The sequence below is a fragment of the Carassius gibelio genome, chromosome B7, assembly GCF_023724105.1.
Source record: "Carassius gibelio isolate Cgi1373 ecotype wild population from Czech Republic chromosome B7, carGib1.2-hapl.c, whole genome shotgun sequence".
Classification (NCBI taxonomy): domain Eukaryota; kingdom Metazoa; phylum Chordata; class Actinopteri; order Cypriniformes; family Cyprinidae; genus Carassius; species Carassius gibelio.
In genome coordinates, this window is record NC_068402.1 from 40,125,357 (window position 1) to 40,148,543 (window position 23,187).

Below are 23,187 nucleotides of genomic sequence, written 5' to 3' on the forward strand. Positions count from 1 at the left end.
GATTGGGCTGGCCACTCCATTACATTAATTTTGTTGGTTTGGAACCAAGACTTTGCCCGTTTACTAGTGTGTTTTGGGTCATTGTCTTGTTGAAACAACCATTTCAAGGGCATGTCCTCTTCAGCATAGGGCAACATGACCTCTTCAAGTATTTTAACATATGCAAACTGATCCATGATCCCTGGTATGCGATAAATAGGCCCAACACCATAGTAGGAGAAACATGCCCATATCATGATGCTTGCACCTCCATGCTTCACTGTCTTCACTGTGTACTGTGGCTTGAATTCAGAGTTTGGGGGTCGTCTCACAAACTGCCTGTGGCCCTTGGACCCAAAAAGAACAATTTTACTCTCATCAGTCCACAAAATGTTCCTCCATTTCTCTTTAGGCCAGTTGATGTGTTCTTTGGCAAATTGTAACCTCTTCTGCACATGCCTTTTTTTTAACAGAGGGACTTTGCGGGGGATTCTTGAAAATAGATTAGCTTCACACAGACGTCTTCTAACTGTCACAGTACTTACAGGTAACTCCAGACTGTCTTTGATCATCCTGGAGGTGATCATTGGCTGAGCCTTTGCCATTCTGGTTATTCTTCTATTCATTTTGATGGTTGTCTTCCGTTTTCTTCCACGTCTCTCTGGTTTTGCTCTCCATTTTAAGGCATTGGAGATCATTTTAGCTGAACAGCCTATCATTTTTTGCACCTCTTTATAGGTTTTCCCCTCTCTAATCAACTTTTTAATCAAAGTACGCTGTTCTTCTGAACAATGTCTTGAACGACCCATTTTCCTCAGCTTTCAAATGCATGTTCAACAAGTGTTGGCTTCATCCTTAAATAGGGGCCACCTGATTCACACCTGTTTCTTCACAAAATTGATGACCTCAGTGATTGAATGCCACACTGCTATTTTTTTGAACACACCCCTTTCAACTAATTGCCCAATTGCACAGCCTTAAGAGCGTGCATATCATGAATGCTGGGTCTCATTTGTTTTCTGAGAATCTACTGAACCTACTGGTAACTTGTTTGCCACGTAGCAATAAAAAAATATACGAAAAACCTTGATTATTCTGGTTAGTCACATTGTACTGCTATTATTTTGAACAATACTGTATATCCCACATTTCATGGTGCAGTTAATATTATTAGGCTAACGTTACAGTAAATCCGTAGTAAATGGTGGGAATTTGTAGACAAAGAAGCCTTCTGACTGACCACAGTGTTTCTCCTGTTTGTCAGCGCGGTTTAATCAGCCTTTAAACTGGTTTAAATCACTGAAACGTGTGTTCTTGGCTGAAGTCATGCGCTTCTCACTGGATCTGATGACAGAGACCGATCAGAGTAAACTCATCTGCTCTAGTGAGCTCGCGAGTCATGCTGCGCTGCCGTTTGGACTTTGAGCCGAGCGGATAAACGGTCCGTGTGGCGCGTGGGTCAAATGAGTTCGGTTCCGCTTTTGGCGCATAAACATTATCGAACATTTATCGAACTCTGGATATCGTTTTATCGAGAAATTATATCGTGATAATTATCATTATCATTTTATCGCCCAGCCCTAGTAATAATGTTAATCTACAAAACTGAGAATTTAATGTAAGGCAAGTCATATGGTTGTTAGGCCACAAGTTAAACAGTACTTTATAAATATATATATTTTTTATTGTGCAGTCCAGATTCCTGAATAGAGTTCTGCTGGCATGAGCCCTAACTGTACGTACACACAGCCGCCGACTTGAGCTGCAAAGAAGCTCTGGCCGCCCTGTCAAGGACGCTTGTCAAAAAGTACGGGGAAGCTTGTTGACGCTTTGGCCGCTCTGACATAGCATGGAGAAGAGAAGTGTCACAACATAAAATGTAATAAACAGAAAAAACAAGCAATACACTGAAGAAACCATTTATAATGACAGAATTATTATTACCGTTTTGGTCACATTTGTTTGGGAAGAAAATAATATTTAGCTATTATTGTTATATTAATATTATATTTACTTTAATGTAATTGGTCAAATTGGTGTTACCGTGAGCAAATTAATTGCATTCCCGCTTAAAACGAGCGCTCGTAAATATTTCAAATAAGTTGAGCTCATTCTCAAATGTGTATCACTGTCGGATAATCGTGAAGTTGTTGTGTTTGGTGCTGCTTGAGAAGACGTCGGACTCTGAGATTTTGGGTTCATGAAACCCTCCAGGGCCGTTATCAATTCAGAGAGTATCACCGGCTGGTGCAGCAGCTGCGGCTTGATGACGAGAGGTACGTCCAGCGGAACTTCAGGCTGGACACAGTTTGATAGCGTGTTGATAGAACTAATGTTTTGGTAGGAACGAAAGTTTACATCGTATGTTTCTCCCGAATCAGCCAGCGCGAAGGACGTCTATGTTCCGATTGGTTGCTGGCGTTTTGCTGCTGCTTGCCGCTGAACATAGCTCATTACCATAAAGTTGAGCTACTTGAACTTTCAGATTGACGCTCTAGTCGCTCAAAACGCCATGCCAAGGAATTTGACGCTCCTTGCAGCTGAGAGAAGCCAGCTTCCATTGAAAATGAATGACTTCCGGTAACTTTGGAAGCTCAAGTCGGCGGAGGTGTGTACGTCGTACAGTAAAACAAAGCAGTTGAATTTTTGCACTTCTGGTTCCATCAACCCAAAGTCAATGTTTATTTGCACATACATAACCCAATTATGCATAATAAGCCAACAGTTCTGGTGGTCATGTAAACGCAGACTAAGGTAATCATAAACGGCATAAGCATAAACCAATCGACACAGCTAGATTTTGTCTATGTTGTTCCAAACCCGTAAAACCTTCGTTCATCTTCGGAACACAAATTAAGATATTTTTGATGAAATCTGAGAGCTGGATCACTCCTCCATAGACTTCCAAGGGACTGAAACTTGTTGGCCCAGAAAAGTTATAAAAGAGATCGTTAATATAGTCCAAGTGACTACAGTGGCTCAGTCTTAAGTATATCAAGCGACGAGAATACTTTTTGTGTGCAAAAAACAACAAAAATAATGACTTTATTCCACTATTCATTTCCTTCTCTCTGGGCCACGAGTGAGTTCACGTAGTAAAACTGCGCAGTGGGTCTGTGTTACACGTCAACACGTAGGCTCACTATTGGCCGACGCTGGTCATGTGTGTGATGCGTGTGACGTGCAACACAGACGCACTGCACAGTTTTACTACGTGAACTCACTCGTGGCCCAGAGAGAAGGAAATGAATAGTGGAATAAAGTCGTTATTTTTATTTATTTTTTGCGCACAAAAAGTATTCTCGTCGCTTGATAAACTTAAGACTGAGCCACTGTAGTCACTTGGACTATATTAATGATCTCTTTAATAACTTTTCTGGGCCAACAAGTTTCAGTCCCTTGGAAGTCTATGGAGGAGTGATCCAGCTCTCAGATTTCATCAAAAATATCTTAATTTGTGTTCCGAAGATGAACGAAGGTTTTACGGGTTTGGAACAACATGAGGGTGAGTAATTACTGAAAGAAATTTCATTTTTGGGTAAACTATCCCTTTAACCTGTGTTCTGTGGCTTATTGAAGTGAGCATGTGTGATGTGTGACAGGAAAGTGTCCTTATTGTGGATTTAAGCACATCCAGAGAGAGCAAGCGTTTTCTCTACCCAAGAAACTCTTAAAATGTGTTCTCATCTCATGCAGAGGTGGTACAGTCAAAATCCTGCATCCGATAATGGATGAGAGGAGAATATGAGTCTGTAAGATTCCCACTGATATTCTGGAATACTCTTGGGCTTTATTTAACATCACAAGTGACATGACATATGAAATACACAAAGTCAGATACACATATGGTTTGCTTTTGACGTCATTAACCTGATTTACTTATAAAGGCACACAATCAGTCAAACATACATTACAAGAATGTAGAAACATTATATATATTACACAAGGATATGGATTTTCTATAGGGTTCTAAAATCCTATAAGGTTTTTGTGGAGGGAACTAGGTGAGGTGAACTACCGGGTTGCCCTTCAAAAATACGTCATCACTGCGGCACTCTGTTCTAAACAATATATAGCCATGATAATATTGTTTGTGTAAGAAAATGTATGTAATTTTAACTGTATAATTTTAAGACTTAAAAGTATGAAAAGCAAAGCATGCTTTGAGATTAGCCTGGCTGACTATTTTCCTTCAGTAATTTCCCTTCTACATCATATAATGTACATCATATGGTAGAGAACTTTTAGTAAGAATCAAAATAATATTTGACATTAAAGAAACTGAAGCTAATGTATTTCTCCTCTTCAGGGCGTGGAGTTTTCACCACTGGAGCTTTTTTCAGAGGTGATTTTGTTCTTGAACTTCTGAGTTCACAGGAGAGTCTGGACCGAACTGGACACTACACTGAAGCTGAGAACACGTTCCTGTTTGATTTTCAGTGGCATGGCAAAAATTGGTGGTGAGTACAGAACTGTTAGATTGATGTAGTAGGTATGCTAAAATATCTGGGACTGTAAGATACTTAGTTCATGCCTGTAGTTCTGTTCGCTCGTTTCTTTTGGTCCGGATACGCTTAGTGTTCAGATTGGCATTTCTATCGTTGAACCTAAGTTATGATTGACCAGTCTGTCCTTTTTAGGGTCACATATTCCTGTTTTTGGTTTATTTACATGTCTCTGGTCCATGTTATGTTCAGATTTCATTTGAACTGCACCAGAGTTCATTTGGAAGCCAACGCTTTTCAGCGTCTCGGTCTGCTTGTTTGGTCGCACCAGGTTTCAAATAGCAGCTTTCACATTTATTCAGATGAACCACATTAACAGTCTAAAAAAACATGCCACATGTGAACACACCCTAATACTTCAAATTCACCATGAACTGACATAGAGTACGGAGTGTAGTTTCTTTGAGTCATAAAAAAAAATTCCCCCTGTATTCCCTAAAGAGAACAACATGGTAACTTTTAGATGCTTTTATCTGAGAGCTGTACATTACCATACATTGCAGTACACTATCATATAGATCAGTGGTTCTGGTCCCTCCTCTGCAGGTTCTGTATGTCTCCTTCACCTGATGCACTCAGATGAGTTCATAGAGCCATGTTCTGATGATGAACTCCTCATCTCAATCAGGTGGATTAAAACACCAGACATACAGCATATGCAGAGCGGTGGGTTCCCAGGACTGGGGTTCAGAACCACTTGTAAAAATAACTGTACATGTCTAGCATATATACTAAGATTATAAGTATTGAGTGTTCATTTTATGTTTTTATAGCATGGATGCATCTAAAGAAGACTTGTCTTTGGGAAGACTTGCAAACGATGAGACAAGAAATCCTACTTGCAAAATGAGAACTGTTGAAGTGAGCAGAAAACCTCACCTGTGTCTGTTTGCTGTACGAGACATTCTACCAGGAGAGGAAATCACTTACAATTATGGAGACTCAGATTGGCCATGGCGAGTCAAGGTACTATCAATAAAATGCTAAAGAGATTGATCAGTAATTCATGATAATTTTTTACTCTAATTCTGATTAGTTACCATGTGATTGTGGTCTCATATTTCTCAAGCCTTTGAATAAAGCATCAGCAGAATCCACTGATAAAACGCCAGCCAGCAGTTTGCGCCTGCATAAATCCGTAAGTCCACTTTAAAACATCTGTATCATTATTCTATATTATTGACTCTCTCAGCATAGAGTTGTGTGTGGAATGATATATAAAGTATAGGACAGCTAGAGGAATGAACATTAACAAGTTTTTTTGTCCTTTACAAATATTCTGATATTTTGATATTCACTGGTTTCTTTTCTGACATCTAGCCCCATTGTGCAGCTTCTGTTTCCTCTCCTGAACTGGACAAGGTAAACAGCAATGGTCCTCATAAGCAGTCAGGCAAAGCAAGAACATCAAGGAATAAAACGGTAACCATCTTAAACATGCAGCAACTATCTACTGATGTTTACTGCCAGCTAGTTAAAAATGCAATAAGTGATTTCTGAGAAACACTTAATATTTGAAATCGACACCCAAACAAACACACCCCTCCCTTCATTGCTCCGCCCCCAAAATAATGAACACGCAACACAGTAAACCACTATTAGCTGCTGCTCAGGTGTTCAAATAGAAAATATCTTTATTGCTGGCAAACCATAGAATGGTTTGGTTTAAGTTGATTTGTAGGTGCATATCGACTTCATCAAGTACCCGTGTCATTTGAAATGTATTTATGTACTCACAATTAAAAAAAACAAACAAGAAATTATTTAACGCTGCAGTCCTAGTTTTTCGTCTTTGTCGCCATTTCTGTTCGAAATCTGCAATTGCAGTCATTCGTGGAACTATCAACTTTACATGGGTTGTGCTTTGACACGGCACAGCGCGAATGAATCCAATGTTTTGAGGAGAACGCGCTGCTGTCAATCACATCGCGTCGGTGTGGATACTGTCATTTGCAATGACCGATTATACTTTTTGGAAGTATGAGTCATGACCAACAGAAGAATGTTCACCGGAAAATGACACTGGAACAAGTAACATCCACTTTTGTTCTGACCAACTAAGGGGAAAAAAAGCATTGCAGTAAATCGCGCTGATGAAAGGTGGGGGTATGTGATTTGCAAAACGGCCGGGAGATTTTGAAAATACACAACTCCTATGGTCTTACCTTCTTTCCTTTGACTCCACCCATTCGAAGAACATGGACACGATGGGGAGGGGGTATGGTACGACAGTTTGATTGACACAGTTACTGTCTAATGATTCTAGGTAGTTTTGGAAATGATTGGCTGGAGTTTTTCGAGTCCTGCCTGTTCCACAGATGATTAAATTGCTTACTTTTCATTTCAGTGCTTCTAACTCAGTGGCTGTAAGTGGGTTAGGAATAGGATTTCAAGTGATTTTGAAAAAATGGACAAAAAAGACAATTACATACCCCACCTTTAAATCTAACAATCGCTTATCAATTATCATATCACATCAAACCGTGCAAACTATACTTTGTTCTCAAATTGTTAATGTTAACAACATCAGCATTGTGTGACTACATTTAAGGCCCTTCAGATATTTATCCTTGTTTTCGTGTGGGCCAGGCGGCCAGTCTCTTTTTTTCTGTAGCCACTCCAAAGTCCAAGTCACCCATGTCACCTTCAACCTCGCCTGTGCAGCCCTCATCATCCTCGCCTGCCTACAGAGGAGGAGAGCGCATCAACAAAGCTGCTTGCGAATGTGGCATAAAGAACCCTGAAGCACTGTCATCAACTAGGCTCAGGAAACACATAGCAACCATGTCTAAAATTCTTAACCTTAATGAGAATGAAGCAGACCAACTGGCTGATTTCCTTGGTCACGATATCCGAATCCACAGACAGTTTTATTGGTTACCAGAGGGAACACTGCAGCTGGCAAAAATGAGTAAAGTCCTAATGGCCATGGAGAAAGGAACACTGTCTGACTACAAAGGAAAGAAACTTGATGACATTGAAATCGACCCAAATGGTATGAGTATACATGCTCTGTGTGTATCTGTGCTGTACATATTTGCAAAACAATGTATATATTCATGTCAGAGATACTAGGTATAAGCAATAAAGTGTTCATTTTTCGTTAATTAATTATTAAGAGCAACTTGAGGCCCAAGGTGATTCCATGTCAAGTGATGAGGAGGATTCCAGTGACCTATCTCAGACGACAGCACCAGCACCAGTACAGACTGATCAACCTGTTCAATCTGAACAAGCTGTTTCACAGGAGGATCAAGGTAAGAAAAATCTCTACATTGCACAAACAACAATAATCAAATAAACATGAATTGGCTCCATGCAGCAATATCCAGACAAATTCAAAAAAAAATTATGCATTGGGAACACAGTCTTGATTTGCTCTTTACTCACCGATTTAGTTGTAATGAGAATGTGTAATGAGAATTTACTTTTTAATTATTTCATAGGTTCTTCAAATGCTCCAAAAAAGAAATGGGAGGACAGTGAGGTAAAAGCAGTAGAGAGACACATGATGAGTTTCATCAAGACATGCAAAGTTCCTGGTAAGCAAGACTGTGAAAGATGCATTCACGCAGAGCCAGAAGCTTTGAAGCAGCGAACATGGACTGGTGTGAAAAATTATGTGCGGAACAGGATCACGACTCCTAAAAGAAAGGGTGGTTTGTAGGGAGGGACAAACACTTCAACACTTTGCACATTATGCTCTTTTTGTAGGAAATGGAGCTAAATTAAAAGAAATGAGGATAAAGGTGTAGAAATATTTTGTGGATGGAATGAAACAGAATATAAAGTGAAACGTTAGAGTATAAGAAGGCTAATGAAGAAGTAGAGGATAGTAAGAGTCAATTTTCTTTGTTCAGTTACAATATAGTTGGATGAAATGTCATGTTAAACTTTTTGATATTTCTGTCATAGAGGGAGGGGAGAATGTAAAGATGATAAAAAAGGGAAGAGTGAATAGCTGTGCTGGACATGGGCTGTGGCTGGATGTAACGGATTGGTGAGAGTTGCTGTGTGCAGACTAGAGAAGCTGAAAACTGAGATGTGATGTCAGACACTTTCTGCTTCCCGTAGTGATGCAGAGCCAGAAGCTTTGAAGCAGCGAACATGGACTGGTGTGAAAAATTATGTGCGGAACAGGATCACGACTCCTAAAAGAAAGGGTGGTTTGTAGGGAGGCACAAACACTTCAACACTTTGCACATTATGCTCTTTTAGTAAGAAATGGAGCTAAATTAAAAGAAATTAAGATAAAGGTGTAGACATTAAAATTAAGAGACGCTCGCGCTGTTTGCATACTTTACCACAGCTGAAGTAGAAAAAATGCATTATTTTCCAAATACACAGATATTTCGGAGACATTTTCATTCAATACATGCACTGCTTGATACAGTGTCTGTTTGTACAAGAATAAAGTTCAACATAAGCCTAAATACAAACGTAAAGCGGGAAGAGAGAATGTAAAGGGGGACGTTAAAGGACGTAAAGTAGAAGAGCATGTAAAGGGGACGTAAAGAGGGAGGAGATAATGTAAAGAGGACGTAAAGAGGGAGGAGAGAATGTAACTGGGACGTAAAGAGGGAGGAGAGAATGTAAAGGGGACGTAAAGAGGGAGGAGAGAATGTAAAGAGGGAGGAGAGATTGTAACGGGGACGTAAAGAGGGAGGAGAGAATGTAAAGAGGGAGGAGAGATTGTAACGGGGACGTAAAGAGGGAGGAGAGAATGTAACGGGGACGTAAAGAGGGAGGAGAGAATGTAACGGGGACGTAAAGAGGGAGGAGAGAATGTAAAGGGGACGTAAAGAGGGAGGAGAGAATGTAAAGGGGACGTAAAGAGGGAGGAGAGAATGTAACTGGGACGTAAAGAGGGAGGAGAGAATGTAAAGGGGACGTAAAGAGGGAGGAGAGAATGTAAAGGGGACGTAAAGAGGGAGGAGAGAATGTAACTGGGACGTAAAGAGGGAGGAGAGAATGTAAAGGGGACGTAAAGAGGGAGGAGAGAATGTAAAGAGGGAGGAGAGAATGTAAAGGGGACGTAAAGAGGGAGGAGAGAATGTAACTGGGACGTAAAGAGGGAGGAGAGAATGTAACGGGGACGTAAAGAGGGAGGAGAGAATGTAAAGGGGACGTAAAGAGGGAGGAGAGAATGTAAAGGGGACGTAAAGAGGGAGGAGAGAATGTAACTGGGACGTAAAGAGGGAGGAGAGAATGTAAAGGGGACGTAAAGAGGGAGGAGAGAATGTAAAGGGGACGTAAAGAGGGAGGAGAGAATGTAACTGGGACGTAAAGAGGGAGGAGAGAATGTAAAGGGGACGTAAAGAGGGAGGAGAGAATGTAAAGAGGGAGGAGAGAATGTAAAGGGGACGTAAAGAGGGAGGAGAGAATGTAAAGAGGGAGGAGAGAATGTAAAGGGGACGTAAAGAGGGAGGAGAGAATGTAACTGGGACGTAAAGAGGGAGGAGAGAATGTAACGGGGACGTAAAGAGGGAGGAGAGAATGTAAAGGGGACGTAAAGAGGGAGGAGAGAATGTAAAGGGGACGTAAAGAGGGAGGAGAGAATGTAACTGGGACGTAAAGAGGGAGGAGAGAATGTAACTGGGACGTAAAGAGGGAGGAGAGAATGTAAAGGGGACGTAAAGAGGGAGGAGAGAATGTAACTGGGACGTAAAGAGGGAGGAGAGAATGTAAAGGGGACGTAAAGAGGGAGGAGAGTATGTAAAGAGGGAGGAGAGAATGTAACTGGGACGTAAAGAGGGAGGAGAGAATGTAACTGGGACGTAAAGAGGGAGGAGAGAATGTAAAGGGGACGTAAAGAGGGAGGAGAGAATGTAAAGGGGACGTAAAGAGGGAGGAGAGAATGTAAAGGGGACGTAAAGAGGGAGGAGAGAATGTAAAGGGGACGTAAAGAGGGAGGAGAGAATGTAACTGGGACGTAAAGAGGGAGGAGAGAATGTAAAGAGGGAGGAGAGAATGTAAAGGGGACGTAAAGAGGGAGGAGAGAATGTAACGGGGACGTAAAGAGGGAGGAGAGAATGTAAAGAGGGAGGAGAGAATGTAACTGGGACGTAAAGAGGGAGGAGAGAATGTAAAGAGGGAGGAGAGAATGTAAAGGGGACGTAAAGAGGCAGGAGAGAATGTAAAGAGGGAGGAGAGATTGTAACGGGACATAAAGAGGGAGGAGAGAATGTAAAGGGGACGTAAAGAGGGAGGAGAGAATGTAACGGGGACGTAAAGAGGGAGGAGAGAATGTAAAGGGGACGTAAAGAGGGAGGAGAGAATGTAACGGGGACGTAAAGAGGGAGGAGAGAATGTAAAGAGGGAGGAGAGAATGTAAAGGGGACGTAAAGAGGGAGGAGAGAATGTAAAGGGGACGTAAAGAGGGAGGAGTGAATGTAAGAGGGAGGAGAGAATGTAAGAGGGACGTAAAGAGGGAGGAGAGAATGTAAAGGGGACGTAAAGAGGGAGGAGAGAATGTAAAGGGGACGTAAAGAGGGAGGAGAGAATTTAAAGAGGGAGGAGAGAATGTAAGGGGGACGTAAAGAGGGAGGAGAGAATGTAAAGAGGGAGGAGAGAATGTAAGGGGGACGTAAAGAGGGAGGAGAGAATGTAAAGAGGGAGGAGAGAATGTAAGGGGGACGTAAAGAGGGAGGAGAGAATGTAAAGAGGGAGGAGAGAATGTAAAGGGGACGTAAAGAGGGAGGAGAGAATGTAAAGAGGGAGGAGAGAATGTAAAGGGGACGTAAAGAGGGAGGGGAGGAGAGCATTAGGCTTGTTGGACTTGAGCAGTTCTTGACGGTTAGAACTTGTGTCTGACTTCAGACAGCGACGCCCGTGACTGTGCCATAAGGCAACAGAGTACAACTAGAGTGATTGGAGAGCAGGAGGACTCCGATAGAGCAGATTCTCTAGAGCGACTCACGAGCTCTGATGATGACACAGCTAATCCACGATTGGCAGAGTACACTGCTTGACAATGATCACGTGTGTTTCATTTTTCTTCTCACACCTTCAGTTCCACTAAGGATCACATCTGTTCTTTATAACAGTAAAAGCTCTTTTCATGTAGTTGCGATAGACCCCACTTCACTGGTATTTAGGCTTATTTTGAACTTTATTCTTGTACAAACATTAGTGCATGTATTGAATGAAAATGTCTCTGAATTATCTGTATTTGGAAAATAATGCGTTTATTCCACTTCAGCTGTAGTAAAGTATGCAAACTTAGCATGAGCAACACTACAGGAAGCAGAAAGTGTCTGACATCACATCTCAGTTTTCAGCTTCTCTCGTCTGCACACGGCAACTCTCACCAATCGGTTACATCCAGCCACAGCCCATGTCCAGCACAGCTAATATAAGGGATGAATAGAGGCAGTAAATGTAAAAAGGATAAAGAGAGGGAGGAGTAAAGCGGGTAAAAAGAGTGAGGAGTAGAGTTAAAGAGGATAAAGAGAGGGAGGAGTGAAGAGGGAGGAGTAGAGTTAAAGAGGGAGGAGAGAATGTAAAGGAGGAAGTAGAGAGATTTTGAAGAAGGGTGGATGGAGGAAGTACAGAGGATAGTTGGGCCCTGAGAATCATTCCCACCTCCAAGTTAATTGATTTTTCATTGTTGTTCTGTCATTAACTGCAATGTGCACTTTCAACACAATGTGTCCAAGACTGTTAATATTAAAGAGTCATTTAATCAGAGTCCCCAAAGAGTCATTAAATCGGAGTGTGTGTGTCACTCGAGTCCCCAAAGAGTCATTTAATCGGAGTGTGTGTGTCACTCGAGTCCCCAAAGAGTCATTTAATCGGAGTGTGTGTGTCACTCGAGTCCCCAAAGAGTCATTTAATCGGAATGTGTGTGTCACTCGAGTCCCCAAAGAGTCATTTAATCGGAGTGTGTGTGTCACTCGAGTCCCCAAAGAGTCATTTAATCGGAATGTGTGTGTCACTCGAGTCCCCAAAGAGTCATTTAATCGGAGTGTGTGTGTCGCTAGAGTCCCCAAAGGGTCATTTAATCGGAGTGTGTGTGTGTCGCTGGAGTCCCCAAAGGGTCATTTAATCGGAGTGTGTGTGTGTCGCTAGAGTCCCCAAAGGGTCATTTAATCGGAGTGTGTGTGTGTCGCTAGAGTCCCCAAAGGGTCATTTAATCGGAGTGTGTGTGTGTCGCTAGAGTCCCCAAAGGGTCATTTAATCGGAGTGTGTATCACTATTTTTATTTGTATAGAGTTTTTTTGACAATTACTACACTTTACAGAGGAACATGCCTAATGTCTTAAAACCCCAGTGTGTAGCCAAAGATGACTCTGGTGAGGAAAACTCCTTAAGATGTTTTTGTGATAATGATTAGTTTACAGTCGATGCTAAATTAACTAGAGGGATGCAGATTCGGTCAGTGAAAGGTTCTCTGCCATGAAGTGAAGTCCGTTTTATTTCTATAGCGCATGATACAATACAGATGGTTTCAAAGGAGCTTCACACAAATAAAATAACTTGCAAATGTCAACAATTATGAAATGACTAATGTAGAGCTGTTTTGCAGTTGAAATTAAAGAAAATAGTGTTATTATTCATCTCAATTCTGTTCATCTTTTGCTTCTGATTGTCAATCAGTCAAGTCAATAATATTTCTGAATGTTAATTGTCATTCCCCAACTGAGCAGCCAAAGGCACTTGATCTCAAGCTACAAATCAGACAAAACATGTAGGCTACCCATTTACAGTGATCTTGCTGAAAAGAAGAAACCCAGTTTACTCTCTCACACCTGTATCTTTGCACTAGCTTGATTTCACTGTCCAGTATTGGAACTTTGAATTGTAATATTCTACTTCTGTCTTCTTAGGATAAATAATATATACCATCTCAACAATGTCCTGAAAGTATACCTTAACCAGAGTTTGTGTATCACCATGGTCCTCAAAGTATGACTTGATCAGAGTTTGTGTTTAATGTCCCCAAAAGCGACATATAAAATAATGTCCCTAAAGTGAAGGTAAAATGTCAGGTCTTTAAGGAAGGCTTTTATTGATAAAATCAAGTGATATTTGTGATGACAGCTTCTCCAGAAGTGCAGTCATATCTTTCTTTAGTCTCTAGACCTTTCAGAAAGGGGTGTCCCTAAAGGTAGGGTTTCCAGTCATACGTCCTCACATTGTGGTTAAGTAGGTATGTGTGTGTGTGTGTGTGTGTGTGTGTGTGTGTGCGTGTGTGTGTGTGGGGGGGGGGGGTGCATGTTTTTTGACATATCAGGACACAACTCTGTATAATGACATGGGTATGACACAGGTATTACAAGGAGAGGGTGACTTATGAGGACATAAGCCATGTCCCCATTTTTCAAAACGCTTATAAATCATACAGAATGAGTTTTTTTGAGAAAGTAAAAATGCAAAAAGTTTCCTGTGAGGGTTAGGGTTAGGTGTAGGGTTGGTGAAGGACCATAGAATATACAGTTTCTACAGTATAAAAACAATTACACCTATGGGATGAACACACTTTACACAAAAACAAATGTGTGTGTGTGTGTGTGTGTGTGTGTTGGTTTGATGGATGTCATGAACTGTTTGACGCCAGTAGCTGAATGTTTTGGTGACTAAAAGAAATGTGACTGTGATGTTAATTAAACAGAAAAAAAGACATTCTTGATTAATATGCTCTTGTAACATGCAACACTAAAAGAGAATTTTGATGTATTAGTACACACTTGTATTGCACACACACACAAACACACACACACACACACACACACACACACACACACACACACACGGGTTGGAGTCAGTGATTTTCTCTAGTGGCTCCAGTGTGTCCAGTCATTGATTAGACATGATCAATTATTAATCAAGCTGCTTAAAGGAACTGCTTAGTTTCACACATCCAAACATAAATCATTGTGGAGTCTCCATTATCCATCATAGGAAAGATATGGTAATATTATTACAGTATTTTTTTTTTTCAACTGCTTACATTTTCAAACCTTTCCCTCTTACATGCAAATCAAAGAACTGCACACAAACATATACCTCACATCTCTTGCTAAATTAAACACTTCATTCCATGATCTCAAAAAACAAACATTTGCAAACACCTTTGACATAATATTAATTACTGTTAGATTTTTGTGTTACATATAGAATTACCTGTTTTTGCAAAAAGTGTTTTATTCAATTGAAAACAAAGTCAAAGGCTTTGCTGTACTTTCCTACCTTTGGCCCAAAGTACTGGACTATAAATATTATGTACATAGGTTTACAGGACAATACAAGGTTTAGTGACCAATAAATATGAAGGTTTAATTCATTCCTTTTTTTTTTTCCTCTAGCAGGCGTAAAAATAATAACAGTATCGTATTGCATCTGTCGTCATGAAATGACGTATAACATCATAACCAATCAAAACGCACATTTATTTAAACGCAATGTGTGGGCTTTTTACACCGATCTCACAGTATTTCCTACATATTTCAAATGACCACACCTAACCCCTCCCCTAAAGCTAACCCTCACAGAAATCATGCTAAATTGTATTAAGAATACATGTTCGTGCACGTCCGTTCCCTGGGATCAAACCCATGATAGCATGATTACATGTCAAGGTATAACACAATAACCTACGAACTGAGCTACACGAAACGCAAACCAGAGAGCAAATAAAAGAGTACAAAACATTAATATGAAAATGACGTTTTGCCGATAGGGGCGCAATTGTAGTATACGCTCTGATTGGTCGTATTTCAGGGATTTGGACAAACGACCTGAACGAGTGTATTGGTTGGAGGACAGATTGCCTCCTCGATCAGGGGAACCGCCCTTTTATTTGTGATTTACTGTCTCACTCAAAATTACATTCACACTGGTGTTTCAGGAAGCCAAAATAAATTAGAATATAATAATAATAATAATAATAAATATAGCTGCAAACAGCAATTAGGGTCCAAGCACTCCAGAAGCAAATTGAGGATCTAAGCATGGCATGGAGCAACAGACCAAATGCACATTCAAAGTTTGGTGCAAATACATAATGCAGTGAACTCATTACATGTATCATACTACAGCCTCAGATGCATTTTGGCATCTTTCCATCAAATTTGTTGATGCGCTAAATGAAAACAATTTCAATCATCGTCACAAAATCCATAGTGTTTTGCCAGCTTGGTCTGAAGATGACCTGAGTCAAATTTGGTGAAAATGAATGGTATAATGGTTCAAAAGTTATTAGCATATACATGAGTGAATTCTTTGGACGGTGGTGGCACTAGAGAGTCTGAGTTTAATTTAAATATGCAATGGTTAATGTCGACCCTGTCCTCTATCAGTGTGCCAAATTTCACAGCTTTCCCACAAGCGGTTCTACGGCTGCCATAGACTTGTGGCGGAAGAAGAAGATGAATAATAATAATAATAAAAAATAAATCTTCGGTACTTGGCCCCTAATAACAACAAAAATTCCATTAATAGCTATTGTAACCATATTCAAACTCCATAATTACGGGAAAAAGGAGGCAGGAACCGGCGGACAATCAAACTGAAGCTTTAATAATAAAATAAACACAAAACAGCACGGCAGCCCATCGCGGATGACTGTCGCGCACAAATAAAAACCAAACACAAAATAAAGTCCAGGCCTGGTCCTCTCTCGTCCTTCACTGTCGTCGCTCCTCTTTTGTATCCTTCTGATTTCCTCTGTGGGACGCGAGACCGGTGAGTGGAGCAGGTGTCACTCATTTCCAAATCACTCCAGCCCTCGCTCCGTTCCCACGGCTCTCTGCCTCGCTCCACTCTTCACAGCTATATATTATAAAACAGTTGCAATGTGATATAACTGAAAATTTAGTGATGAGACACAAAGCCAAGTATGGTGTCCCATACTCAGAATTTATGCTTTTACATTTAACCCATCCAAAGTGCACACACACCCAGAGCAGTGAACATTTATACTGCAGTGCGACTTATTTTAAAAACTACACTTTTTGCTTGGAAGACCTATTGTTTCATATTGTCATGTGACTGCAATACTATCAAGACAGTTTTGCTATCATGATATAATGATATTGGTAATATCATTACATCCCTGAGCCCATGCCCATCATAGACTTGAAACCAGAGCCCAAGCTGAAGAGGGAGCCAGAGCCTGCCTTGATGACCCTCCCAGAGCAGATTCCCACCCTCGTCCCTGTCCTCAAGCCTCTTCCTCCTCTATTGGCCCCGTCTGGCTATTCACATACCATCCGGAGTTCTTCTTCTGGTCCCATCCAGCCTCCAAGCTGGTCCTGTCTAGCTGTCAAGTTCTTTCATCACAGCTGGCTCAATTTCGTTCCCACACTGCCTCATCTTAACCCAAGAAGGCATCCAGACCCCGTCGTCCTCGCTGGTACCATCCATCACCATGGCTCCTCGCTGGCTACGTTGAGCTCCTCAGCTTCTCTTTGGGCTTCCCAGTCCACAGCTCATCCCAGGTGCTCAGTTCCCTCGGCTCCACCTCAGTCCTCTGAGCCCTGCATTTCACCTCGGTTTGTTGACCCATCCTTTCCACCTTGGCACCACACTTCCTTGTCTCCCTTATGGACTGTCATCCCACAGTCTCTGCTGGGATCTCTCATCCCTTCAGCTTCTGGTTTTGCTATGGGCTGTGCTTTAGCCCTCCAATCCTTTCTGCTTCACGGGGCTCTACTGCACTATTCTGAGCCTCTCGGTTTGCCTCGGTCTGTCAAGCTTGCAGCTCCTCCTTGGTTATCCCGACCTTCTGTGTCACCCTGGGTCTCCGGCTCCTTGATTAAGTATGGTGCTCCATTTCTCCTAACTCCAGCTCAGTCTGAGGTGGTTCCACTCTGGCTCATTCCTCCATTAGCTCATCCATCACTGGCTCGTCCGTGCTCTTTTATACCAATATCACATCAGTGGACTGTTCCAGCTGGGGGTCCTAGCCTCCTTCACTCCCCACTCCCCCATTCCTACTCCTCTTTTCCACTGTTCAAGTGTCGAAAGCACCTGCTGGGATTGGGATGCACTATCACAGTTTTGTTTTACCATGTTTTGCTTTTTTAATTCCAACTACTCATTTGTGGTCACTGTTACCTGTTATGTCTGTTCCTAGTCTCAAGTCAAGTCACCTTATTTATATAGCGCTTTATTCAATACAGCTTGTGTCAAAGCAGCTTTACAGTATTAAACAGGAATATATTTTGGCGCTAATGCCTGAGGATAATAACAAACACTCAATTTTTCAAAGTCAGTTTATCAATTCAGCTTCGTTATCCCCCGTACAGATTTTGTCCTCAGTTTGTTCAGTTTCTTGTCTTGTTTTAACTTACCATTACATTTGTTTCTCTGTTGATTTTCATCAATATTATTAAAGTGCTGCAATTAGATCCCTGATATACCATGATCCAAGACCTACCAATAACATGGATCTGTTTCAGTTTTTGTAATAAATCACATATTACGATAAATAATGATGTGGGATTTGTATTTGTAAAATAATAACAACAACAATAATAATAATAAACAAACTCATGGCATTTTTCTTTCAAAACATGTGCAGTGTCACATTCCTAAATATTTTGTTTTTGAGTGTGCAGAATGTGAAAACACACGCAAAAAAAACTTATAATAGTTACATAACAGTGTTGAGGACAGAGTGGAATATAAATGGATTTGATAAGAGAAGGCATTCCAGAACAAACCCACAGAGTGAAAATAGCATTTTGGGAGAATTGTATTTTAAATTAAAATGACAAACTGGCATTTTTTCTTCTTCTTTTTTTTTTTATGAAGTAACTTTAAAAGTAAATCTGTTTTGTCAAATACTGTGACTGAGTTGAGTGGTGTGTTAATTAGTAGTAAATCATATGGCAGTGATGACTGAACACTTTTATTGTTCCTCTGCTCACAGCCTTTGGCCCTTCACAAGTGAATAAGGACATTATTGAGTCTCTTTGGGCCATTTTTGCTTTTGAGGAAAAGTTGTTATTTGAGTTAGTTTTTAATGAGGCAAGTTTTTCCAATTTCATCCCCAGAAGTATAGCTGGATCACACACACACACACACACACACACACACACAGGTGAACTGAACAGCAGAAGTGAGTCAGTGAATCACAGCCCTTTTTCTCCACAGTCGATTATTAAAGCTTATAGTCTGTCTTGAATTTCGAGCTGATTCTTTTTGCTTACGTGTTTTTCCAGCAGTTCTGAAAGGGGAAATATAATCGTTATGTTTACCTCATCTCATTTGGATAATGTGTCATATAAATGCTAAGCTCAGGGAGTTACGGCAGGATTTCGGCGTCTCTGCTGCATTAATTTTTGATCCATTTCTTACTGTGTTTATGAAGTTCAGAGCGATTTCAAACATGATGCAAATGAACACCAGCAGAATATTAGACTTGAAATTGTCTATTTATTATGTCTCCCTCTCTCTCTCTCTCTCTCTCTCTCTCTCTCTCGTTATGTTTATTGTGGTTTGGACTCGGTCCAGCAGCCATCTTGGCTCTATAGTGTTAAAGGCAGCTGGTTTAGTTAACGGTCCGCTGGTCAGGTTAAAGTGAAACATGTGCTGAGGGAATGCTCCTGTCACATGCTAATTGAAACACAATAAGAGCAGAGATGTGTTTAAGCGACTCTAGATGAGACTCGTCTCTAAACAGAGCTGAGAGTAACCTGACATCTATCAGATTATTGCTCTGAAGTAATACGTTGACTTCAATAATCACATTACAGTTGCACTGAATACATAATAATAGTAATAATAATAATAATAATAATAATAATAATAATAATAATAATAATAATAATCATGTTCTTTTACAGAACAAAAGTAACATTACAATACTAATATTTAGATAACATTTAAAGTGATAAATCATTGAGGTTTAATTTAGGCTAAAAACCAATTTGAAATATGTATTATAATGTGAAGCGAGTCGCTCTGAGACACTAAAAACACCAGATCACAAGCTGCTCATGTGAAAAATTTCACTCAGAGCTCAGATTACTTCCTGATTTGATAATTGCTATAATAATATATTCTCTCTGATCTCATATCTCCTGTCCGCTCTGCACAAAGTTTGATTTTAGTATTACTATTATTTTTCCAAGTAGTGTGTCTGTATCTGTTTGTGTAGCTCATGTGTTTGCTTTTCAAGTTACTTTCAGTGCAGGAATGGCTTCTACGTTTTTTATTCTAGGCTAGCTATATTAGTATAAGTATTTAAATAATCTAACTGAACAAAGATCATTGTTATTTGAACTGGATGGAATAGGATTTCAAGTAAAACTGTCCAGACTTTGCAAAACTTAGAACTGTTAATCATACTGATTTAATGTTAGATCAGAGATTAACATAATTAATTATAAATACTGTATATTCATAATAAATGTAAAGACTGTTTGGATTACAGTTCGGGGAGATTAACAGGTTTCCTTTCAAGGGAACTTTGAACAGTGTCCTCTAGGGGGTGCTATGGGGAACACCTCGTCGTGACCCGTGTCTGAAGCATACATTGAAAAAACACCAACTTGTTGGCCGGCGACAGCCTCTGATGTCACTACCGGCGTGACTATAAACAGGCACTCTTTTCTCTGTACATCATGGCGAGTACTAGCAAGCGTTTAGACAATGTGTGCATCCATGTCGGTGTTATTTGACACCCGTTGACACACGCAATCTTTGCCTCATTTATTTTGATGAAGAGCACGCACGCGATGTCTTTGAGGAGGCAATCTGTGTGCATTGTGAAAATTTTTTCAATAAAAAAAGCTCCGCTCTCGTTCGTCTCTCTTCCGAGAAAAAAAAAAAAAAAGGAAAAAAGGCAGCCATCTGCTTCCCCCGGTTCAGGACCTGCCACTGCTGAGGCACAGAGGAGAATGAGCTTGTGAGAATACAGGTGGATCTGTCTGAATGGTTTAAAGAGGGACTTTCCTTTTCATGCTCGTAATGGTGGCAGACGAGAGAGAACCTCAGAAGGATGATGTTATATTTTTAACACTATCTGATACTGAGGTTAGTGCTCTGCTGGGTTTTTACCCAGGAAAAGCAGGAGATATTTGAGGATGGTGAAGAAGCTGAGGCTGAGCCTTCTCAATCCTCCTGCCCTGCATATGTAAAGCTGTTGGAGGTTATGGATTGTGTGATGGCAAAGTTGGACTTGCCATGAGAGTGCGCTAACAAGGTGACGCTGTGAGGCCACAAAAAAAATAAAAAAATAAATAATAAATAAATGCCCCTGGCAAACATCAGGAAGAAAGAAAAGGCTTTCTTCTTGATACTCAGGTTTTGCCTTCTGAACTATTCAGTATTTCCGTTGACATGGTGATCGAGAACTTCGGGGAGACGAAGGCGTGCTCTGCTACTTTCAGATCCTCCGTTCCACAAAGGTCCAGGTCTGAGCCCAATCGACATTGGGATCCTGGCCAAATACGGGCACAGAAGGCTAGTGTTGTGACTTGCACTCCTCCCCCACCTGCGGGCAGTGGAAAGAGGAATCGTGGGTCAAGGTGAGATAAGCAGAACCTAAGGGATGAGATCTAGATGAGGTTGTGTTCTCGTCTGTATCAGAATGATACAGAGGTATCTACTTGTTCCCTTTGGGGATTTTGGACTTCTGCTTTTATCCTCCCCCTCCTAATTCCCCTGTTACCACCAGTTGTCCACCTTATCGGGGTTAGGTAGAAACCTCTCGCATAACAGTCTCCTATTCTGGACCTATAATGTTTTTGGCTGGTTTTATGTTCATAGCAACCACCTTACTCCAGACTAAAAGGAGGCACCCCTTGAGCAGGTGTTCCAGTGCAGGAGGGTGGGTGAGTAAATGTAACCCTCTCTGTGTATACTTATGTGTATTAAATTGCTGGTGGTTGTGTCTACTAATAAATTCTGTGACTTTCCTTTGCAGTGCTCAGTTACAGTGTTAAACACTCACCAGCAGCAGCCATCTGGCTTCATATTCTGGTATTAGGCGGCTGAGATCACAGGTTCCTGCGGGAGCCTTCGTGATCATCAGGCCTGGCACAGCACTGCAGGGAATTTCATGGATGTCCGGCCAGGTCACCCTGAGGGGTGCATGCAAGGCAGTTTCTGAAATCCTGTACGGTAAAGGTTACACGCTCCGCTACGTTCCCTTTCTTGAGATGATTAGACCGTGGTTCCTTGGGCTCCATTCATCCAGTGTGTATTTGTTTATACACTTCAAGCATTGCTTCCCTCCATATGAGGGCTATCTGGGTGATTCTCGTGGTAATTTAGCAGCGCTCCCCTTTCTCTAAGAAGGGTCGCCCATGAGTGCGCTACTCTGAGCTCGGAGTTCTCTCATATGAGACTGAGTTCTCTGTTTTTTTCCCAGAGTGCTTCAGTATTGTTTCCACTGATCGAGTTGATGACTCTCAAACATACTGTTTTGAGATACACCATTCCATCTATGAGCTGCTCTATCAGAGTGTGACAAGAGCCCCTCCTTAGAACAGTATTTGAAAATCCATGCTATGGTAAGTGGGCAAGTGAAGTCTTTGCACACTTTATGAAATCCACACTGTAGTAAGTTTGCACACTAGTATTCTGCAATCTTTCTTAAATCCTATATGGTGAGGGCTTCACGAGGTTGCTTCGTGCCATTTCTTGAGTTGATAAAAGCCCTGTTCATCTGGGACGCTACTCCACCTATGTATCCACGGATACCTATTTAAACAGGGTATTGTTGATACAGCTCTTTCAGCAAGCTTATGTGAAAGCTAGCGGTAAGCCCCTGTGTGACAGGCAAGACTGGCTGTATCCCTTTAAAGGAATCATTCCTGATTCCAAGCTTTCAGGTCTACCCTGGGCCGGGGCCCTAACAATTAAGTTGGGTATGTAGCTTAGGCCTTTGACTGTAAGGGGTACTGTCACAGACAGCTGTCTAAACTTCCCAGGGGCAACTCCCATAGAAATGGTAGAGTTGGTACTTAGTGCTCACGATGATCCTGGCCTGCACTCCCCTCAGCATGGTGGCAGGGGTATACCGTTCCCCATAGTGCCCCCTAGAGGACGCAGTTAGAAGTTCCTTTGAAAGGGAACGTCTCAGGTTATGAATATAACCATGGTTCCCTGAGTAAGGAACGAAACACTGCATGCTCTAGCTCCCTGCCATGCTTCGGATGCAAGCTTCAGATGAAGAAGTGAATGACTTGTTCTCCTGGTGCCTGTTTATAGTTGCACCGGTAGTGATGTCAGAGGCTGTAGCCGACCAACAAGTTGGTGTTTTTTCAATGTATTCTTCAGACACGGGTCACGACAAGCTTTTCCCCATAGCGCCCCCTAGAGGACGCAGTGTCTCGTTCCCTACTCAGGGAACCATGGTTACATTCGTAACCTGAGACATTAATTAGATTAATAAGTGATTTTTAGAAAAGTTAATCAGTAATCAGTAAGAGTATACAGGATCATTTCTAGATTGTTCTGCCTGTACGGGTTTTTTATTTATGAAATATTATGAAATAACTATTTAAGTTTGTATGACAGTTTGATAGCAAATCATCCATCACTTAATTTTAGTTGTTTCAATGAATGGTTGTTGATGAATGCTCAGTAAAGTGTTTGTGTGTGTGTCTGTCAGTGTGTGTGTTCATGTGTATGTGTGTGTGTGTGTGTGTGTGTGTGTGTTACACGGATCTTGCTTTTGTTTGATGTATCCCGTGTGAAAATCCGGACGCATGCTGGCGTTCTCTGCAGGTGTTTGTTTGGAGGTTAC

At 41.2% G+C, this 23,187-nt stretch overlaps 3 protein-coding genes across 37 annotated transcripts in view; 1 reads left to right on the forward strand and 2 right to left on the reverse strand.

The window, feature by feature from the left end:
- The window catches only part of LOC127962387 (histone H2B), a 966,021-nt gene that overhangs the window by 374,926 nt on the left and 567,908 nt on the right, over window positions 1-23,187 (reverse strand). The gene's annotated exons all lie outside the window — the stretch shown is intronic.
- Window positions 1-23,187, reverse strand: part of LOC127962369 (histone H3-like) — a 931,300-nt gene that overhangs the window by 373,478 nt on the left and 534,635 nt on the right. The gene's annotated exons all lie outside the window — the stretch shown is intronic.
- The window catches only part of LOC127962334 (receptor-type tyrosine-protein phosphatase delta-like), a 398,656-nt gene that overhangs the window by 71,779 nt on the left and 303,690 nt on the right, over window positions 1-23,187 (forward strand). The gene's annotated exons all lie outside the window — the stretch shown is intronic.